Below are 15,512 nucleotides of genomic sequence, written 5' to 3' on the forward strand. Positions count from 1 at the left end.
GGAACGGCACATTTACTAACTTCAGTCCCTGGATCTTGGTATGTAAATATTAATTGTCATTTCAATTTGAAAGAATGATTTACCAAGCAATTTTTATGTCAGTACTTATAAAATATAGACGAACACCTCTTCCCATAAGTCAACTCTGCCCAGCATCAAAACCACCACATCTAGAACCCGGGTTCCCCACGGGTCAACGCTGTCTTCAGTGTACAGGTTGATAGTGATAATAAAGGGATGACCTCCTCTGTTCCTTCTGTCTGTCTGTTCAGATTCTTTTCCTGATATCGCTGATGAAGCAAAGGCCAACAGATGAAGCTGCTGAAGTTGCCTGACGGCTAATCTGGATCCACTGTGTGGTTTTAAAGGCAGCACGAGGAGGAACTGGGTGGTGTGTGGTTATTTTCATTATTATCCATTATTTATTTTATTTATTAGGGACCATGTACAATTTGGAACATGAATGTTAACATTTGATGCATCATACCAGAGTTAGCCTTTGGCCATACCGAAGAGATGGTTACCATAGAGATGAAAGACCACATCCTGTTTTGTGGTCCACATCACTGACTCTCTCTGAAGATTGAAATGAACATGGTTGAAAGACACTAGAAAAACATAAAGAAATAAAAATACAAAATAATTCATTAATCTCTGATGTTTGCAGCGTGTTCAGTAAACGTCCAATGAAGAAACCATAATGCATCACAGTGTCCAAGTAAAGACAGATTAAATGCAGCACCAATATATTTACAAGGTGCAGACACTAATTGTCCGCTTTCACACCCATCAGTTCACAGTTTCATATGTTCTGCTTTTACATCCGTTTTATACGAAGGTGTGAAAAAGAGGCTTTTAGAATCTACTCAGAATATTCAGTTGAAATTCAGTCTGCGCTGAAGTCTGCAGTATGAAGTATCAGACAAAGTATATTCTATTAGTTGGTCAAAAGTGTTCTTAAACAGCAACACAATGTCTCCTTGGTGGTTCTTCTGGGTTCAACTGGACTGGCTTAGCTCTTTTGAAAATGTTTCATCTGTCATCCAGCAGACTTCTGCAGTTCTAACAACTGGTGGAGGAACTGGACTGATAAACCTGCAGGGGGTGTGGTCTTATGAACCTGTGGGGGCAGTGGTCTTCTAAACCTGCGGGAGGTGTGATCTTTTAAACCTGCAGGTGGAATGGTCTTATAAACCTGTGGGGGGAGTGGTCTCACAAACTTGCAGGGGAAGTGGTCTTATAAACCTGCCAGGGGGAGTGGTCTTATGAACCTGTGGGGGAGTGGACTTATAAACCTGCAGGGGAAGTGGTCTTATGAACCTGGCAGGGGGAGTGGTCTTATAAACCTGCCAGGGGGAGTGGACTTATAAACCTGCAGGGGAAGTGGTCTTATAAACCTGCCAGGGGGAGTGGTCTTATAAACCTGCCAGGGGGAGTGGACTTATAAACCTGCAGGGGAAGTGGTCTTATGAACCTGGCAGGGGGTGTGGTCTGATAAACCTGCAGGGGGTTGGGGGTCTTGGTCTTATAAACCTGCAGGGGGAGTGGTCTTATAAACCTGCAGGGGGAGTGGATTTATAAACCTGCAGGGGGGTGTGGTCTTATAAACCTGCAGGGGGAGTGGACTTATAAACCTGTGGGGGTGTGGTCTTATAAACCTGCAGGGGGAGTGGACTTATAAACCTGCAGGGGGGTGTGGTCTTATAAACCTGCAGGGGGAGTGGACTTATAAACCTGTGGGGGTGTGGTCTTATAAACCTGCAGGGGGAGTGGACTTATAAACCTGTGGGGGTGTGGTCTTATAAACCTGCAGGGGGAGTGGACTTATAAACCTGTGGGGGTGTGGTCTTATAAACCTGCAGGGGGAGTGGACTTATAAACCTGCAGGGGGGTGTGGTCATATAAACTTGTGGAGGAGTGGTCTCTATTGATTAAAAACAACTTTCTGTAAAATTTTGCTAATAAAAGGTCAGTTGGATATGAGTCTGTAGTTATTAAAATTGTCAGGGTTCAAACTGCTCTTCTTCAGAAGGGGCCTCACCACTGCTGTTTAAAAGGCAGTGGGAAAAGTACCCATCTGAACAGAGCAGTGAACAATGTTTAAAAGCTCACCTTCAGAGGATCCATCAAAGAACTGAAACAGTGATGTGGGAATTGAGTCTAAAAGGCAGTTGGTTGGGTTTACTGGGGACAGAACTACCAAGTGTCTGAGCATCAGTCAGGACCAAACTGTCCAGTGTTTCATCAGGTAAAAGTAGACCCTCAGTCTGATTAAAAAAGGTTTCTTGAACAGGTCAAATACTGGATCTAATAAAATCGATTTTGCTTCTGAAGTGGTCTGCAAAACTTTCACACAAGGAGTCAGTTGTGGCAGAGTGTCTGTTGAGATCTGGGTTGATTCAGTGATTACCTGTGGAGAAAAGGAATTTGGGATTATTTTTGTGTGAAGAAATAATACTGGCGAAAAATGTGTTTCTTGCTAGTTTGCCTTGTATTTTCGAAGTTGTTCAAAGAATAATTGGCGGTTTATTGTTATTTTGTTCTTCCTCCATTTTCTTTCAGCCATCCTGCATTTTGTTTTCAACGTTCGTCTTTCCTCATTTCTCCATGGGGATGTAGGCTTTGTTTTCCCCTTTTTTGTAACCAGTGGAGCTACTGCATTGAGAATTGACTTTAGTTTTTTTTTTTGTTTTTTTTTTTCATCTTTTTTAAATTGTCTTGTCCAGCATCCTAACAGCAGAATGGTAGTCTGGCTACCTTTTGGTGCTGAACAAATTTGCTTTGTCAAGGGAAACTTCATAAAGTATATGAAGCTCCCCTTGATATTCTACTGTGTTTATTATGAGTTTTGTTGAATCACATTTAGATGCCGGACCTGACTTGGGGGGGGGGGGGGGGGGGGGGGGGGGCAAGAGAGAAGAAGGTGGCGAAGACCCTCACAAGAAAGTATCAACAATACAAACAGTAACAACCATGGTGATAATTATAATGGTAACAGTAACTACAACCAGAACTGAGTAAAACTGGGCAGAAGAGAGAGAAAAAAAACCCCAAACAAACAAACAAAACTACAAAAAATACAAAAAAATACATAAGACCTATTAAATGATGAATATAAGAAAAGAAGGCATGAACAGAATATCATATACCATGTTCGCACAAATAATACCAGTAACAAATCCACACAACATGAGTTGTTCACATTAATCTGCTGTGACAGAGTGAACAAGGCAAAGAGACTGAGGTGAAGAACACACACATGCAACCGCACTCCCTCTAAGGATCGGGGACCAACAAAGAGGGCCCCAAGGCCCGGCCAACCAGCAGACACCACAGAGAGGGGGGATCCAGCCCACCTGCCAGAGGGGCAACAGGGAACCTGCCCCGAAGATGGACAAGGGAGGCCCCCCGCCAGAGGCCCCACAGCAGCTGAGCACAGGCACCAGGGGGCCAAGGATGCCAGCTACTGCCCCCCCACTGGGGGCAGGCCACCCAGGGGCTAGCGAGGCACCGGTCCCCAAGCCCCACGAGCCCAGGAGTCACCCGTCCCCCGAGGCAGGGGGTCCCACCCAGCACACCGGGTGGCCAGGCCGGCCCAGACATCCACCCGCTGTGGGCCAGTGCGCACCCCGATGCCACGGCCAAGCGCCCCGGGGGACCAGAGTCCCACCCCACATCCCTGCCCCCCGTCCCACCAAGCCCAACCCTCAAACTCCTCCCGCCCTCCAGTCTCCCACTCACCCACACAAGCATATGCACACACATCCACTGACACACAGACACACCCACCACCCATCCCACAGGTTAGGTTTAGGTTAGTTTGTTATTAAAACTTTCAACGATAAATCACAGGATGCTGATAAAGGAACTGGAGGGTATTTCTGTAAAACTTCAATAAAATTTGCAGCCACTTCAGGGGTCGGACAGCGCCTCCTCATGGTTCTCACTGAGGTCTGCCTTTTGTTCAAACCGGTGATGTTCAAAAACACACAGCAGTGGTCAGATCCAGCCAAATCAACAACAGAGGACACACTGGTGGACAGGCCGTGGCTAATGACAAGGTCCAGAGTGTGTCTCCTGTTGTGAGTCGGCTGTATGACATGTTGGGTAAAATCCATGGAGTTTAAATAAGTTCATAAAATCTGTAGACAGCTTATCGGACGCATTATCAATGTGCAAATTAAAATCACCAGAAATTAAAATCATATTATAAGAGGTGTGGATTATTGATAAAAACTCTGAAAACATCAATAAAAGCTGCACACTGTTTGGGCGGTCTGTAAACAGTGACACAAATAATGGGAGGGTTGTTCAAAACAAAGGCATGGTGCTCAAAGGTGAGGTACTGATCAAATAACATGTGCTTGGGGGAAAGTGTATCAGAGGCGATTGAGGCTATACCACCGCCTTTCTTACCCTGTCTAATTGAAAATACAAAGTTCAGATTTGGTGGGGAGGCCTCGGTGAGAACTGCTGGTGCGTACGTGTTCAGTCATGTCTCTGTTAAGAATAAACAATCAACCCTATGATCTAAAATTAAATCATTAACGATAAAAGTCTTATTGACAGAGAGCGGATATTTAAAGATGTCTTGTGGAAGGTTGCAGGTGAGTTATTGGTCAGAGGAGTTATCGTCTGTGAGAGTGATGAGGTAGTCTGGGTCCACTGAGTGGGTACTTTTGGTGAACATCTAAGGAGTCTGTGTGTTATCCAAACCAGGATGTGACTGACAGGGTGTGGTATTACAGGGAATATGCTGTGTGACCAAAGGGGGGAGCTGTGAGCTGCTTTACTGGGCGTGGGGAAAACACAGGTGTAGGGGTATGTGGTGGAAACTGTCAGTCACATGGGGCAAAGTGAATTATTGATGTAATTATTGGTGTCATTCTGTCCACACTAGATGTAGATGATGAACTAGGCTACAGGTTGTAGCCCAAAAATGCCAAGGTAAAAGAATGAACTCTTTTTCCATCTGTCTGACTAAAAAGAAAAGGAAATCTGTTTAAGGGCACTTTTCAGCTTATATTTTACACATTTACTGTAAAAAATGTGTTATATTTTTATATATTAAAGATGAATATATGTTGTTTGTTTGCAAAGTTTTGTAAATATAAACAGACACTTTTGGCACAGGAACACATTTGGCCAAATTTTTTTTTTCAGTCAAAAATGCTGAAGTGAGAGTTGGAGGTACTTGAATAAAAAAGTCTATTTCAGGGGTAGTCCGCTGTAAAAAGTCTATTTCAGGGGTACTCCACTGTAAAAAGTTGGAGAACTACTGAATGAATGTATTATTGATTGAATGTTGACTAGGTATTGAATACATCTAGTATTATTGATGTCCTTCTGTCCACACTAGATGTAGATGATGGACTGCTTTAGTCATGTGATCCTGTCCTCTATACAGACCTGGTTTTCTCAGACCCCCATAGATGGTGCTAACAGAGCAGGCCTCCAGCCTCCAGACGACTGCACTGACCAGGGGTTCAGGTCCACTCTACTGCCTCCTGCTGCTGGACCACCAGGAAAGCTCCTTACAGCCCGCTAACCCTCTTTAGACTCCGCCCACACATGCTGATTTTGGCTCCACCCACGTCCAAACCGTTCTCCTTCATACAAAATCTGTTGCACTTTCCAGACACATGGACTCACTTCTGTAAAATACCTAGTGTGGGTAACAAACTGTTGGTGGGCGGGGCTTACGTTTTGCAGACTCTGTCGATCCTTTGTTTTGTCAAAGCAGTTATTGAATCCAAATGTGAATATTGTGTTGAATTTTGTGTTCAGTTGAATTGCTGACTCATTGTTTTGAACTGACATTCACTGATTCACTGTCCGTTCCAGGTTATTGTTTGTCTTCCTTTAAAATATGGAACCAGTTTCAAGTCTGTGCCTCTGTCCTAGAGCTGGTCCTGGTCTTCTGGTCTTCTGGTCTGTACTTCTGTCCTAGAGCTGGTCCTGGTCTTCTGGTCTGTACTTCTGTCCTAGAGCTGGTCCTGGTCTTCTGGTCTGTACTTCTGTCCTAGAGCTGGTCCTGGTCTTCTGGTCTGTGCCTCTCTGTCCTAGAGCTGGTCCTGGTCTTCTGGTCTGTGCCTCTCTGTCCTATAGCTGGTCCTGGTCTTCTGGTCTGTGCCTCTCTGTCCTAGAGCTGGTCCTGGTCTTCTGGCCTGTGCCTCTGTCCTAGAGCTGGTCCTGGTCTTCTGGTCTGTGCCTCTCTGTCCTAGAGCTGGTCCTGGTCTTCTGGTCTGTGCCTCTCTGTCCTAGAGCTGGTCCTGGTCTTCTGGTCTGTACCTCTGTCCTAGAGCTGGTCCTGGTCTTCTGGTCTGTGCCTCTCTGTCCTAGAGCTGGTCCTGGTCTTCTGGTCTGTACTTCTGTCCTAGAGCTGGTCCTGGTCTTCTGGTCTGTGCCTCTCTGTCCTAGAGCTGGTTCTGGTCTTCCGGTCTGTACTTCTGTCCTAGAGCTGGTCCTGGTCTTCTGGTCTGTGCCTCTCTGTCCTAGAGCTGGTCCTGGTCTTCTGGTCTGTGCCTCTGTCCTAGAGCTGGTTCTGGTCTTCTGGTCTGTACCTCTATCCTAGAGCTTTTCCTGGTCTTCTGGTCTGTGCTTCTGTCCTAGAGCTGATCCTGGTCTTCTGGTCTGTGCCTCTCTGTCCTAGAGCTGGTCCTGGTCTTCTGGTCTGTGCCTCTGTCCTAGAGCTGGTCCTGGTCTTCTGGTCTGTACCTCTGTCCCAGAGCTGGTCCTGGTCTTCTTGTCTGTGCCTCTCTGCCCAGAGCTGGTCCTGGTCTTCTGGTCTGTGCTTCTGTCCTAGAGCTGGTCCTGGTCTTCTGGTCTGTGCCTCTGTCCTAGAGCTGGTCCTGGTCTTCTGGTCTGTGCCCCTCTGTCCTAGAGCTGGTCCTGGTCTTCTGGTCTGTGCCTCTGTCCTAGAGCTGGTCCTGGTCTTCTGGTCTGTACCTCTGTCCTAGAGCTGGTCCTGGTCTTCTTGTCTGTGCCTCTGTCCTAGAGCTGGTCCTGGTCTTCTGGTCTGTACCTCTGTCCTAGAGCTGGTCCTGGTCTTCTGGTCTGTGCCTCTCTGCCCAGAGCTGGTCCTGGTCTTCTGGTCTGTGCCTCTGTCCTAGAGCTGGTCCTGGTCTTCTGGTCTGTGCCTCTGTCCTAGAGCTGGTCCTGGTCTCCTGGTCTCCAGTCTATTACCACACAGTTCCTGTGGTCCAACATTACTGTCCTTTCATAGTGTCCTCACATACAGATGAGCCTTTGGACCTTTGGAAGAACACTCATGATCCACTAATTTGATCAGTGACAGGACAGATTACTGCCCAATCCGCCCCTGCTGATGGCTGAAACTGACAACTGTCCACCACTAGGTGGCGCTGGGAGTCAGATTGTTATGTCAGTTCGTTCAGGGCAGGACTATTATCAAACATGTCACATTTGGTTGTGATTGGATGAAAAATGGCTGAGTTACAACAGTTTTGTTTTTCATAGTGAGACATCAAAATTCGCTGCCCCGCACTAAATACATCAAAAGGCACCAAATCTGTCCACAACGTTTCATCTACAACCTTTTAAGACTTAACTGACCAAGTTAGATGTTCAGTGACTTAAATCCCTAGGAGGAGTTTAACAAAATATACTACAAGGAAATCACCAAAAATGGTGGCTAAATTCAAAATGGCGGACTTCCTGTTGGTGTCACATCATCAGCCTCACAGACTTTTTTGTAGATCTCAATGAGATACAAATGTGTACCAAATTTTGTTCCGATCACAGAATGTGGGCGGGAGTAGTGGTCTTTAGGGGGTGCTATAGAACCATTTTTGAAGATTCATTTACGAAACCTGTAAAAAAAATCCAATTTTTTGCCACCACTCATGATTTTGGAAAAAAAAACAAAAACGGACTTATCGTGCATGGTCAGGCTCTCAAACATGAGGGAATTTCCAAAATAACACTAATAAACAGCAGTTACAATAGCATGGCCAGTGCTCAGGCCCTAATAAATATGCTAAAAGCTTCAAGTCTGTTCTTTTCTTTTTTACTAAAACACACTGTTCTAAACATTTATTACTGATAATAATGATAATTAATGAAAGTTAAATTCTTCCTGGAAAAAAGGTGCAAAAGGATTGGCAAAGACATTCTCTGACACTTTTATTGCAAAGAAAACATGGACACACCTAGGCGGCCTTTAATAATGGCAGTCTTTAAAGAGTTAATAACAGCGTAGAGTGAGGAAATCTGGACTATTCTGAGAAAGAAGTATTTTCAAAAATAAGTCAGAATATTATAAGAAAAAAGTTCCATTTACATGTGTATAAAATCTGAGAATAGAAGCTGAGACAGTGAGCCCGTTTACATGACCATAAAAGTCTGATATCTGGGAGTAATTGGATAATTGTATTAATCAGATCTAATGCATTTACATGCACTTAAGAAAAGTGATAATCGAAAAACCCTGGTGTAGATGCTCCAGTCCATTATTGGGTTTCTTTCAGAGTACGTACATACGTAGTGATGGTAGACTTAAACTTCCTCTTGTCTTCTGCTCATGTTTGACGACGTAACTTCCGTTCTCTACTGTTTTTAATTGTGTTTACACAGATATAAGAGAACTAAATAAATCTGATTAATCTGTATACATGCATGAAGACATCGGAGAATTGGGGAGAAATCCAGGTGTGTTAATCTGATTTCTCCTAATCAGATAACTGCCGTTATCAGATAAAGCTGATCAGATTATCCTGTTTACATGATCACTGGAATGGCGACACGGTGGTGCAGTGGTTAGCACTCATGCCTCACAGCAAGAAGGTCCTGGGTTCAATTCCAGCACCAGTCGACGGGGGGTGGGACCTTTCTGTGTGGAGTTTGCATGTTCTCCCCGTGTCTGTGTGGGTTCTGTCCGGGTACTCCGGCTTCCTCCCACCATCCAAAGACATGCACTGATTGGTTAATATAAATTGCCCATAGGTGTGAATGTGAGAGTGATTGTTTGTCTCTATATGTTCAGCCCTGTGATGAACTGGTGAAATGTTCAGGGTGTACCCCGCCTTCACCCATAAGTAGCTGGGATAGGCTCCAAGCGACCCCCGTGACCCTAGTGAGGATAAAGCAGGTTCAGATAATGAACGAATGAATGAACGAATGATCACTGGAATAATCTGATAACTCCAGAAATCGGGTAATGATGCCGATCCATTGGATGGATGGATGGATGGATCGATCATGAAGCATCAGAGCAGAATGAAGGCATTTATTGGTTCAGCTGTGAAACTGATGATCCGATCTAAATATCAGCTGGACTCACACTGAACTGGGACTCTATAAATGGGATGTTTCTTCCTGAACTCTCATTGTGTTTGTCTCCACCTTCATTTGGATCCGCCTCACAGAGACCTGGAAAAAACATGACAGCAGACATGTCCAGTTCAGACTCCTGTGTGTGTGACTCTGAAGTCCAATGGATCCACTGAGGAAAGATGTGAATGTACCTTATAGTAGAAGAAAAGGGAAATATCAAATATGAGCAGAGCCGGGATGATGACCACTACCCTGATGATCAGATTGTTCACTGAGTCTGAAACACAATAGAAACAACCTTTAAAACAATGCCCATGGAACATGTGTTTGTGAGTGTGTGTGTGTCTCTCTCTCTCTCTCTCTCTCTCTCTCTATATATATATATATATATATATATATATATATATATATATACATATATATATATATATATATATATATATATATATATATAGAGAGAGAGAGAGAGAGAGAGAGAGAGAGAGAGAGAGAGAGAGAGAGAGAGTCTTGAGTTTTCTGACGCACTACCTGATCAACACTAGCCATACACGATCAAACTGTTATTTGTCTGGACTGTCAATCACAAAGCTTCATGCCTTCTGCACATGTTACATTTAAACATTTGCTGATTTCAACAGGATGAAGAATCTCATTCTCAGCAAAAATTAGTAATAAAATAAAATTGAAGTGATTCACAATTGTGCCTTCATGTAAATGATTATAAACATAACAATGCGTACAATAAAAGAAGTATACACTGACTTAAATAACTGATTCATATCAAAAACCCTCGGCCTGACTTATGAAAATCTTCAAAATATTGATTGTCACTGATATGTTGATTTGCAAAATGTAAAATGTTTGAGACTGTGAATTAATACTGGAAATGGTTTGTGCAATAGATGAATAAATGAATCCCAGATTTATGTAAAACAGTACATACAGTTATAAAGAATTAATGTAAATGAACCAGAAGTATAAGAGAAATAAGTCTAAGAGAAATAAATATATAATGAGAAATAATTTAAACTGTTTAGACCCTTATCATGTTTCAGATCATGGGAGTTGGTGTCATGCCTTTAATAGTGAATAATAAATAAATGTGAATGACAGAATCCACGAAGTGGGAAAAGTGGAATAAAGACTTGTCATATTGAGGCTTGATTATGATTTATTGAAGATTATGATTTATTGTGTGGCCTATACCCAGAGCCGAGCCGGACTCTAACATTGCATTATTAACATTTGTGTTCACATTAGGGTCATTTTCACAGGCTTGAGCAAACAGATTCGGACCACACTCATTGCAGACCCAAATCAGATGTGACAGTGTACAGCATGGTTAAAAAAAAAAAGAGGGATGAATGAAAGTGCCTCTGTGAACCATCATTTGGAACAATACCCTGCGGCCACTGTGGCTGAGGGTAAAAATTAAATAAGGGTAGCCGACATGGCATAAAATGTGAAACAAAATTCACACTTTGAATGAAATTTCAGGAATTCCCTCTGTAAGTTTGCACATTTGTACTTGTTTTTCCCAAATAATAAACAAAATTGATAACAGCCAAACAAATGTACCACCCAGAAACAGAATCAACAGGTTCCAAAAACATCTCTCCTCTTATCATTTCACTGAACATATACTGGGTGATACATCGTCTGTTCAGTTTGTCCAGCCTGTCTTGGTGAATATGGCATACAGCAATGCCATTGAGCCTTTTACCAGACATGGTTGATCACAACCATGTTTTCAATCTGTGTAACGCACTGAAGCTGCGCTCTGCCTCCACAGATATGGGCACCACTGCCGGAGTCCAGATGGTAAGTTACCTTTACATTTGAAGTCGGAACATGGAGCTCCGTAAACATAACATACGAACTTAGCCCTTCCCAGTTTAAAAACTGGGACATCATGGAACATGGAATTCAAAAAAAAATTGACAATTACTGAAATGAATCAAAAACCCCAGCGTTTATGCTTGTAGATGCTACACTGAACAAAAATATAACTGCCCCACTTTTGTTTTTGCTCCCATTTTTCATGAGCTGGACTCAAAGATCTAAAACTTTTTCTACGTACGCAAAAGGCCTATTTCTCTCAAATATTGTTCATAAATTTGTCTAAATCTGTGTTAGTGAGCACTTCTCCTTTGTCCTTTGCTGAGATAATCCATCCACCTCACAGGTGTGGCATATCAAGATGCTGATTAGACAGCATGATTATTGCACAGGTGTGACTTAGGCTGGCCACAATAAAAGGCCACTCTAAATGTGTATTGTAAATTGATCAATTTGGGGGAATGGACTGGGTCACTAAAAAACTGGTGGGGACGCGTCCCCCCCCGTTCCCAGTGCTGGTCATGGTCATGGTCATGTGACTGTTACTGATGCATTGTGGGTGTTTTGTGTGTGTTTGTCCTGACGTTACCTCCGACAGTGAGATAGAGGGCGGGGCTCTGAGACGACGAGAAGCTGTGGTTATAAATGTTCACGTGATAAACACATGTGTAGTTCCCTCGGTGGGCATAGCCCATGGCAGACAACAGGAAGTGGACGGAGTGATTGACAGCTGGCAGGGTGCGGTTCAGCTGCTCCTTGGTGTCGGAGATCAGTTGGAAGGAGCCTCCTGGGTACTGTGGTTGGATGGAGCATGTGCTGGTGAAGTCGGAGCCCATGAGCACCCGGAACCCCTGCTGGTAGACCTCAAAGACCCCATCAGACAGGGAGATGATTGGCTGATCTGTCCACACACAGAGACGTGATTGGACTAACGAGCACACATGAGCACAAACAACCAGTCATAGAATCCATCCTCCTCAGAGACACAGATGGATCTGATCCACATGAGTTTGGGATGTGATGAACACTGACCAATGAAAACATGGAGGAACGTGTCATTTAGAGTATAGCTGACCTTCAAAAGGCATTATGGGTAAAAAATGACAAACGTGGTGGTTTTAGAGTCTCACATGTCAACATTTGGTCCTTTTGTCCTAAATGAGACTAATGGGAAGTATGTTTGTGTTTTCAGCCTCATCTGGTACAAATAGGCATTCATTTGGGATCTGGATGTTACAAAGGTCAATATTTGACACATTTTACAGAAAACAAGCGATGAACTGAGACAAAATAATTAACTGATCAAATGAAAAGATTCATTACATGTAACTTTAAATGTCAGAGTCAGAACCATCTGGTCACTGAGAATTCAGTTCAGACACAGTTTGTGTCCATTTGTACCTAAACACACCACGTCCACAGCAGATGGGTGATTATCGGGACTTAGTCCAACACAGTCCCTCAGTCCAGATGTCAGCTTTACACAAGGAACAGACACCAACGACGTAAGTCTGTATGAAGAACCATATGTTGCGTTGACTGACACAGCTGATCCACAGTCCAGATGTTGACACACAGCAGATCCAGACTTCAGGTCCCAGTCTTTATTGGGTTCTTCTCCTGGTCTCCACTGTCCCTGGTGTTGGATCTCCAAAGCACCAGCACAGCGGCTCAGCTGTCCCACCAACCTGACACCACCTCGATCTGAGCAGAGACACAAAGACATGAGTCAAAGAAACACACTGTCATATCAAAGCCACGCCCCCTTGGTACCTGTACAGGTGAGTCCAGCAGCTTTTCTAGGTGAGCAGGTCTTCCCAGTTGAGCTGGACCTTCTACAGTCCAGGACAGTGGACTCATGGCCTTCACACTGGAGTTCTCTGGTCCAGACTGGAGTCTCCCCCTCTCCATAGAGCCCCCCCCGGAGGAGCTCAGGAGCCCCACAGCCCAGCTCCCTACAGACCACCTGGGTATCATTCAGGTCCAAATCCTCTTCACACACTGAGAACCAGGACTGGTTGGACCGGACCTCCAGTCTGCCTGAACACAGACTGGAACCATGGACCAGTCTGACAGAGTCTGTGGACCCACAACAACACAGAGACATGTTTAAAGACACAAAAGCCCCTGGGCAGACGTGAGTGTGAGGTTGGACTCTTTCAAAGCCTCCTGTCAGTCATTAGTGACACAGGAACTAAATAGGACTCATGGACCAGTTCAACCAGAGCCAACTCGTCCTCAAAGAAAAAACAGCAGAACAAAGAACTGAACAATAAAAGGCCTTTTAGTGTTGAATGTGGAGGTGAAGGACACAGTGAGTGTGTGCTGTTATTGAACTGGATTCCAACAGAGGGCGCTGTCTACATTCAGACTGGACTCAAACAGGCCTCAGGTCCACTCTGTGGATCCTCAGTGTCAGGTTAGAGTTAGTTTAACGTCAGCGCTAGTGGAGACACAGTCATTCTGAAGTCAGACTGAACATTCAATATGTGTGAGTGGGGTCTTTTCAGAGGCAGTTGGCTTGATGAACACACAGAATCCCAGTGGTTAGTGAATGCACCATAATACATTGTGTTTGATCTGTGACCTGTGCACTGGTTCATCTCAGACAACTGGAAACATGTGGCTCATGTCAAACATCTGCATTTAAGGAGATGGTGTTAGAAAAATGTAATATTAGGCTATTAGACTATATCCTGTAAATACCAGGTGTCCAGAGCACGAGTCATGGATGGGTTATGATGACATATTTTGCAAGAATGCCCAGACATATCCACTCAGGATATGTCTACCATTTCTTTGCTATCTGCTTGTTTTCCATCTAGTTTGGGACCAGAGTGGGCTGCTGCCCTTGAGGAGATCAGGCCATAGTGTAGGTGGGAGAAGAGTAAAAACGCGGTCACTGAACCCATGCATCACTGTGTTTTGAATACCTAAGCCAATGGTGAACTTGATCAATCATTATGTTTGTACACTTGGTCCAGTGGTTGTAATATTCATATTCTTTCATAAGATCTTAAACTTCCTGGTGTTAGTCAGTCAACTGCTGCATCTCACTGTATGTACTTGACTCCTTGCAAGTAAAATCTTCTGATTCCAGAATACAGTGACACCGTCTTTTGTCTCAGTGTGTATCACAGAATTTTCTATCAGATGGTTTAGTGTCAGTGATGTTTCCATGGTGTCCTCAGAGTCCAGCAGACCCACATAGAGCTGGAAAAAGAGTACATGGACCAACACAAAGTCCTGTTCCAACAACTGGACTCAGTCCTTCTGGGTCACGTGACCACGTTCATGGACTGGAACTGAATTCACCTCCATGTCTTTGATATTTCAGTCCAACTGTCCAATGTGTGGACCTGGTCTGACTGGGTTTGGTTTGACACAGCTCAGATAAAACACACCTGAATAGACTCATGGAAGAACTCTGACAGAATCAGGACCATCATCAGTCGACTTACCTGAACAGGTGAGGAACAGGGTGGAGATACTGGAGTCAGGATGTATTCTCACACAGTCCATCAGTGTAGATGTAGAGAGAAGACAGTAGGGGCTGATGACCCAGAGAGGACCAGATGGACCAGATCTTCTCCCAGAAACAGCCGATCCACAGTCCAGTCGACGACATATGACATCTGCTGCCTTCAGGGTCCAGAGGTCAGAGGAATAATAGTCATATCCCATGTCTCTCCATTCTCCATGATGTTTGATCTGTACTTCACCGTTACAGCGACTGGCTCCTCCCACCAGTCTGACATCATCAGGATCTGATCAAATACAAGTGACAGATAAATGAGATCAAAGTGAGTGAACTGATAGAAGCTGGTATCAGTCAAAGCTCCACCTGTGCAGGTAAGGTCCACAGCTGTTCCAGATGAGCAGGTCTGTGACTCTGAGCTTCCACAGTCCAGCAGAGCAGACTCATGGCCTTCACACTGGAACGTCTGCACCACAGGAGCCTCTGCTTCTCCATAGAGCGCCCCCTGGAGGAGCCCAGGAGCCCCACAGCCCAGCTCCCTACAGACCACCTGGGCACCATGAAGGTCCAAGTGTCCTTCACACACTGAGGACCAGGACCTGGACTGGTTAGACCAGACCTCCAGTCTGCCTGAACACACACTAGATCCATGGACCAGTCTGACAGAGTCTGTGGACACAGATGGAAGAAGACTGGAATCAAACTAGAGTCTGAAGTGGACTCTAAGGGACTGGAGTAGACCGGAGTCAGGGGCTTGGACTATATAGTGGATTTTACTGGACTGCAGTGGACTCACATTCATATGCATTTGTGTTTGTTTCTTCTGTGTGACATGATGTTCATCAGCTGTTTGTTTGTGGACATGGATATTATTGATTTATTGATTTATTGATTGATTGAT

At 44.4% G+C, this 15,512-nt stretch overlaps 1 long non-coding RNA gene across 1 annotated transcript; it reads right to left on the reverse strand.

Moving 5' to 3' along the window:
* Nucleotides 1–11,776: 11,776 nt before the first annotated feature.
* On the reverse strand, nucleotides 11,777–15,165 carry LOC115426645 (uncharacterized). The gene is made up of 3 exons (XR_003936377.1): nucleotides 15,155–15,165; nucleotides 14,715–14,722; nucleotides 11,777–12,034 (listed from the first exon to the last, which is right to left on the reverse strand). It is a non-coding gene; the product is annotated as an uncharacterized LOC115426645 (long non-coding RNA).
* Nucleotides 15,166–15,512: the final 347 nt, after the last annotated feature.

Source organism: Sphaeramia orbicularis, chromosome 10, assembly GCF_902148855.1.
Source record: "Sphaeramia orbicularis chromosome 10, fSphaOr1.1, whole genome shotgun sequence".
In the NCBI taxonomy this organism is placed as follows: Eukaryota; Metazoa; Chordata; class Actinopteri; order Kurtiformes; family Apogonidae; genus Sphaeramia; species Sphaeramia orbicularis.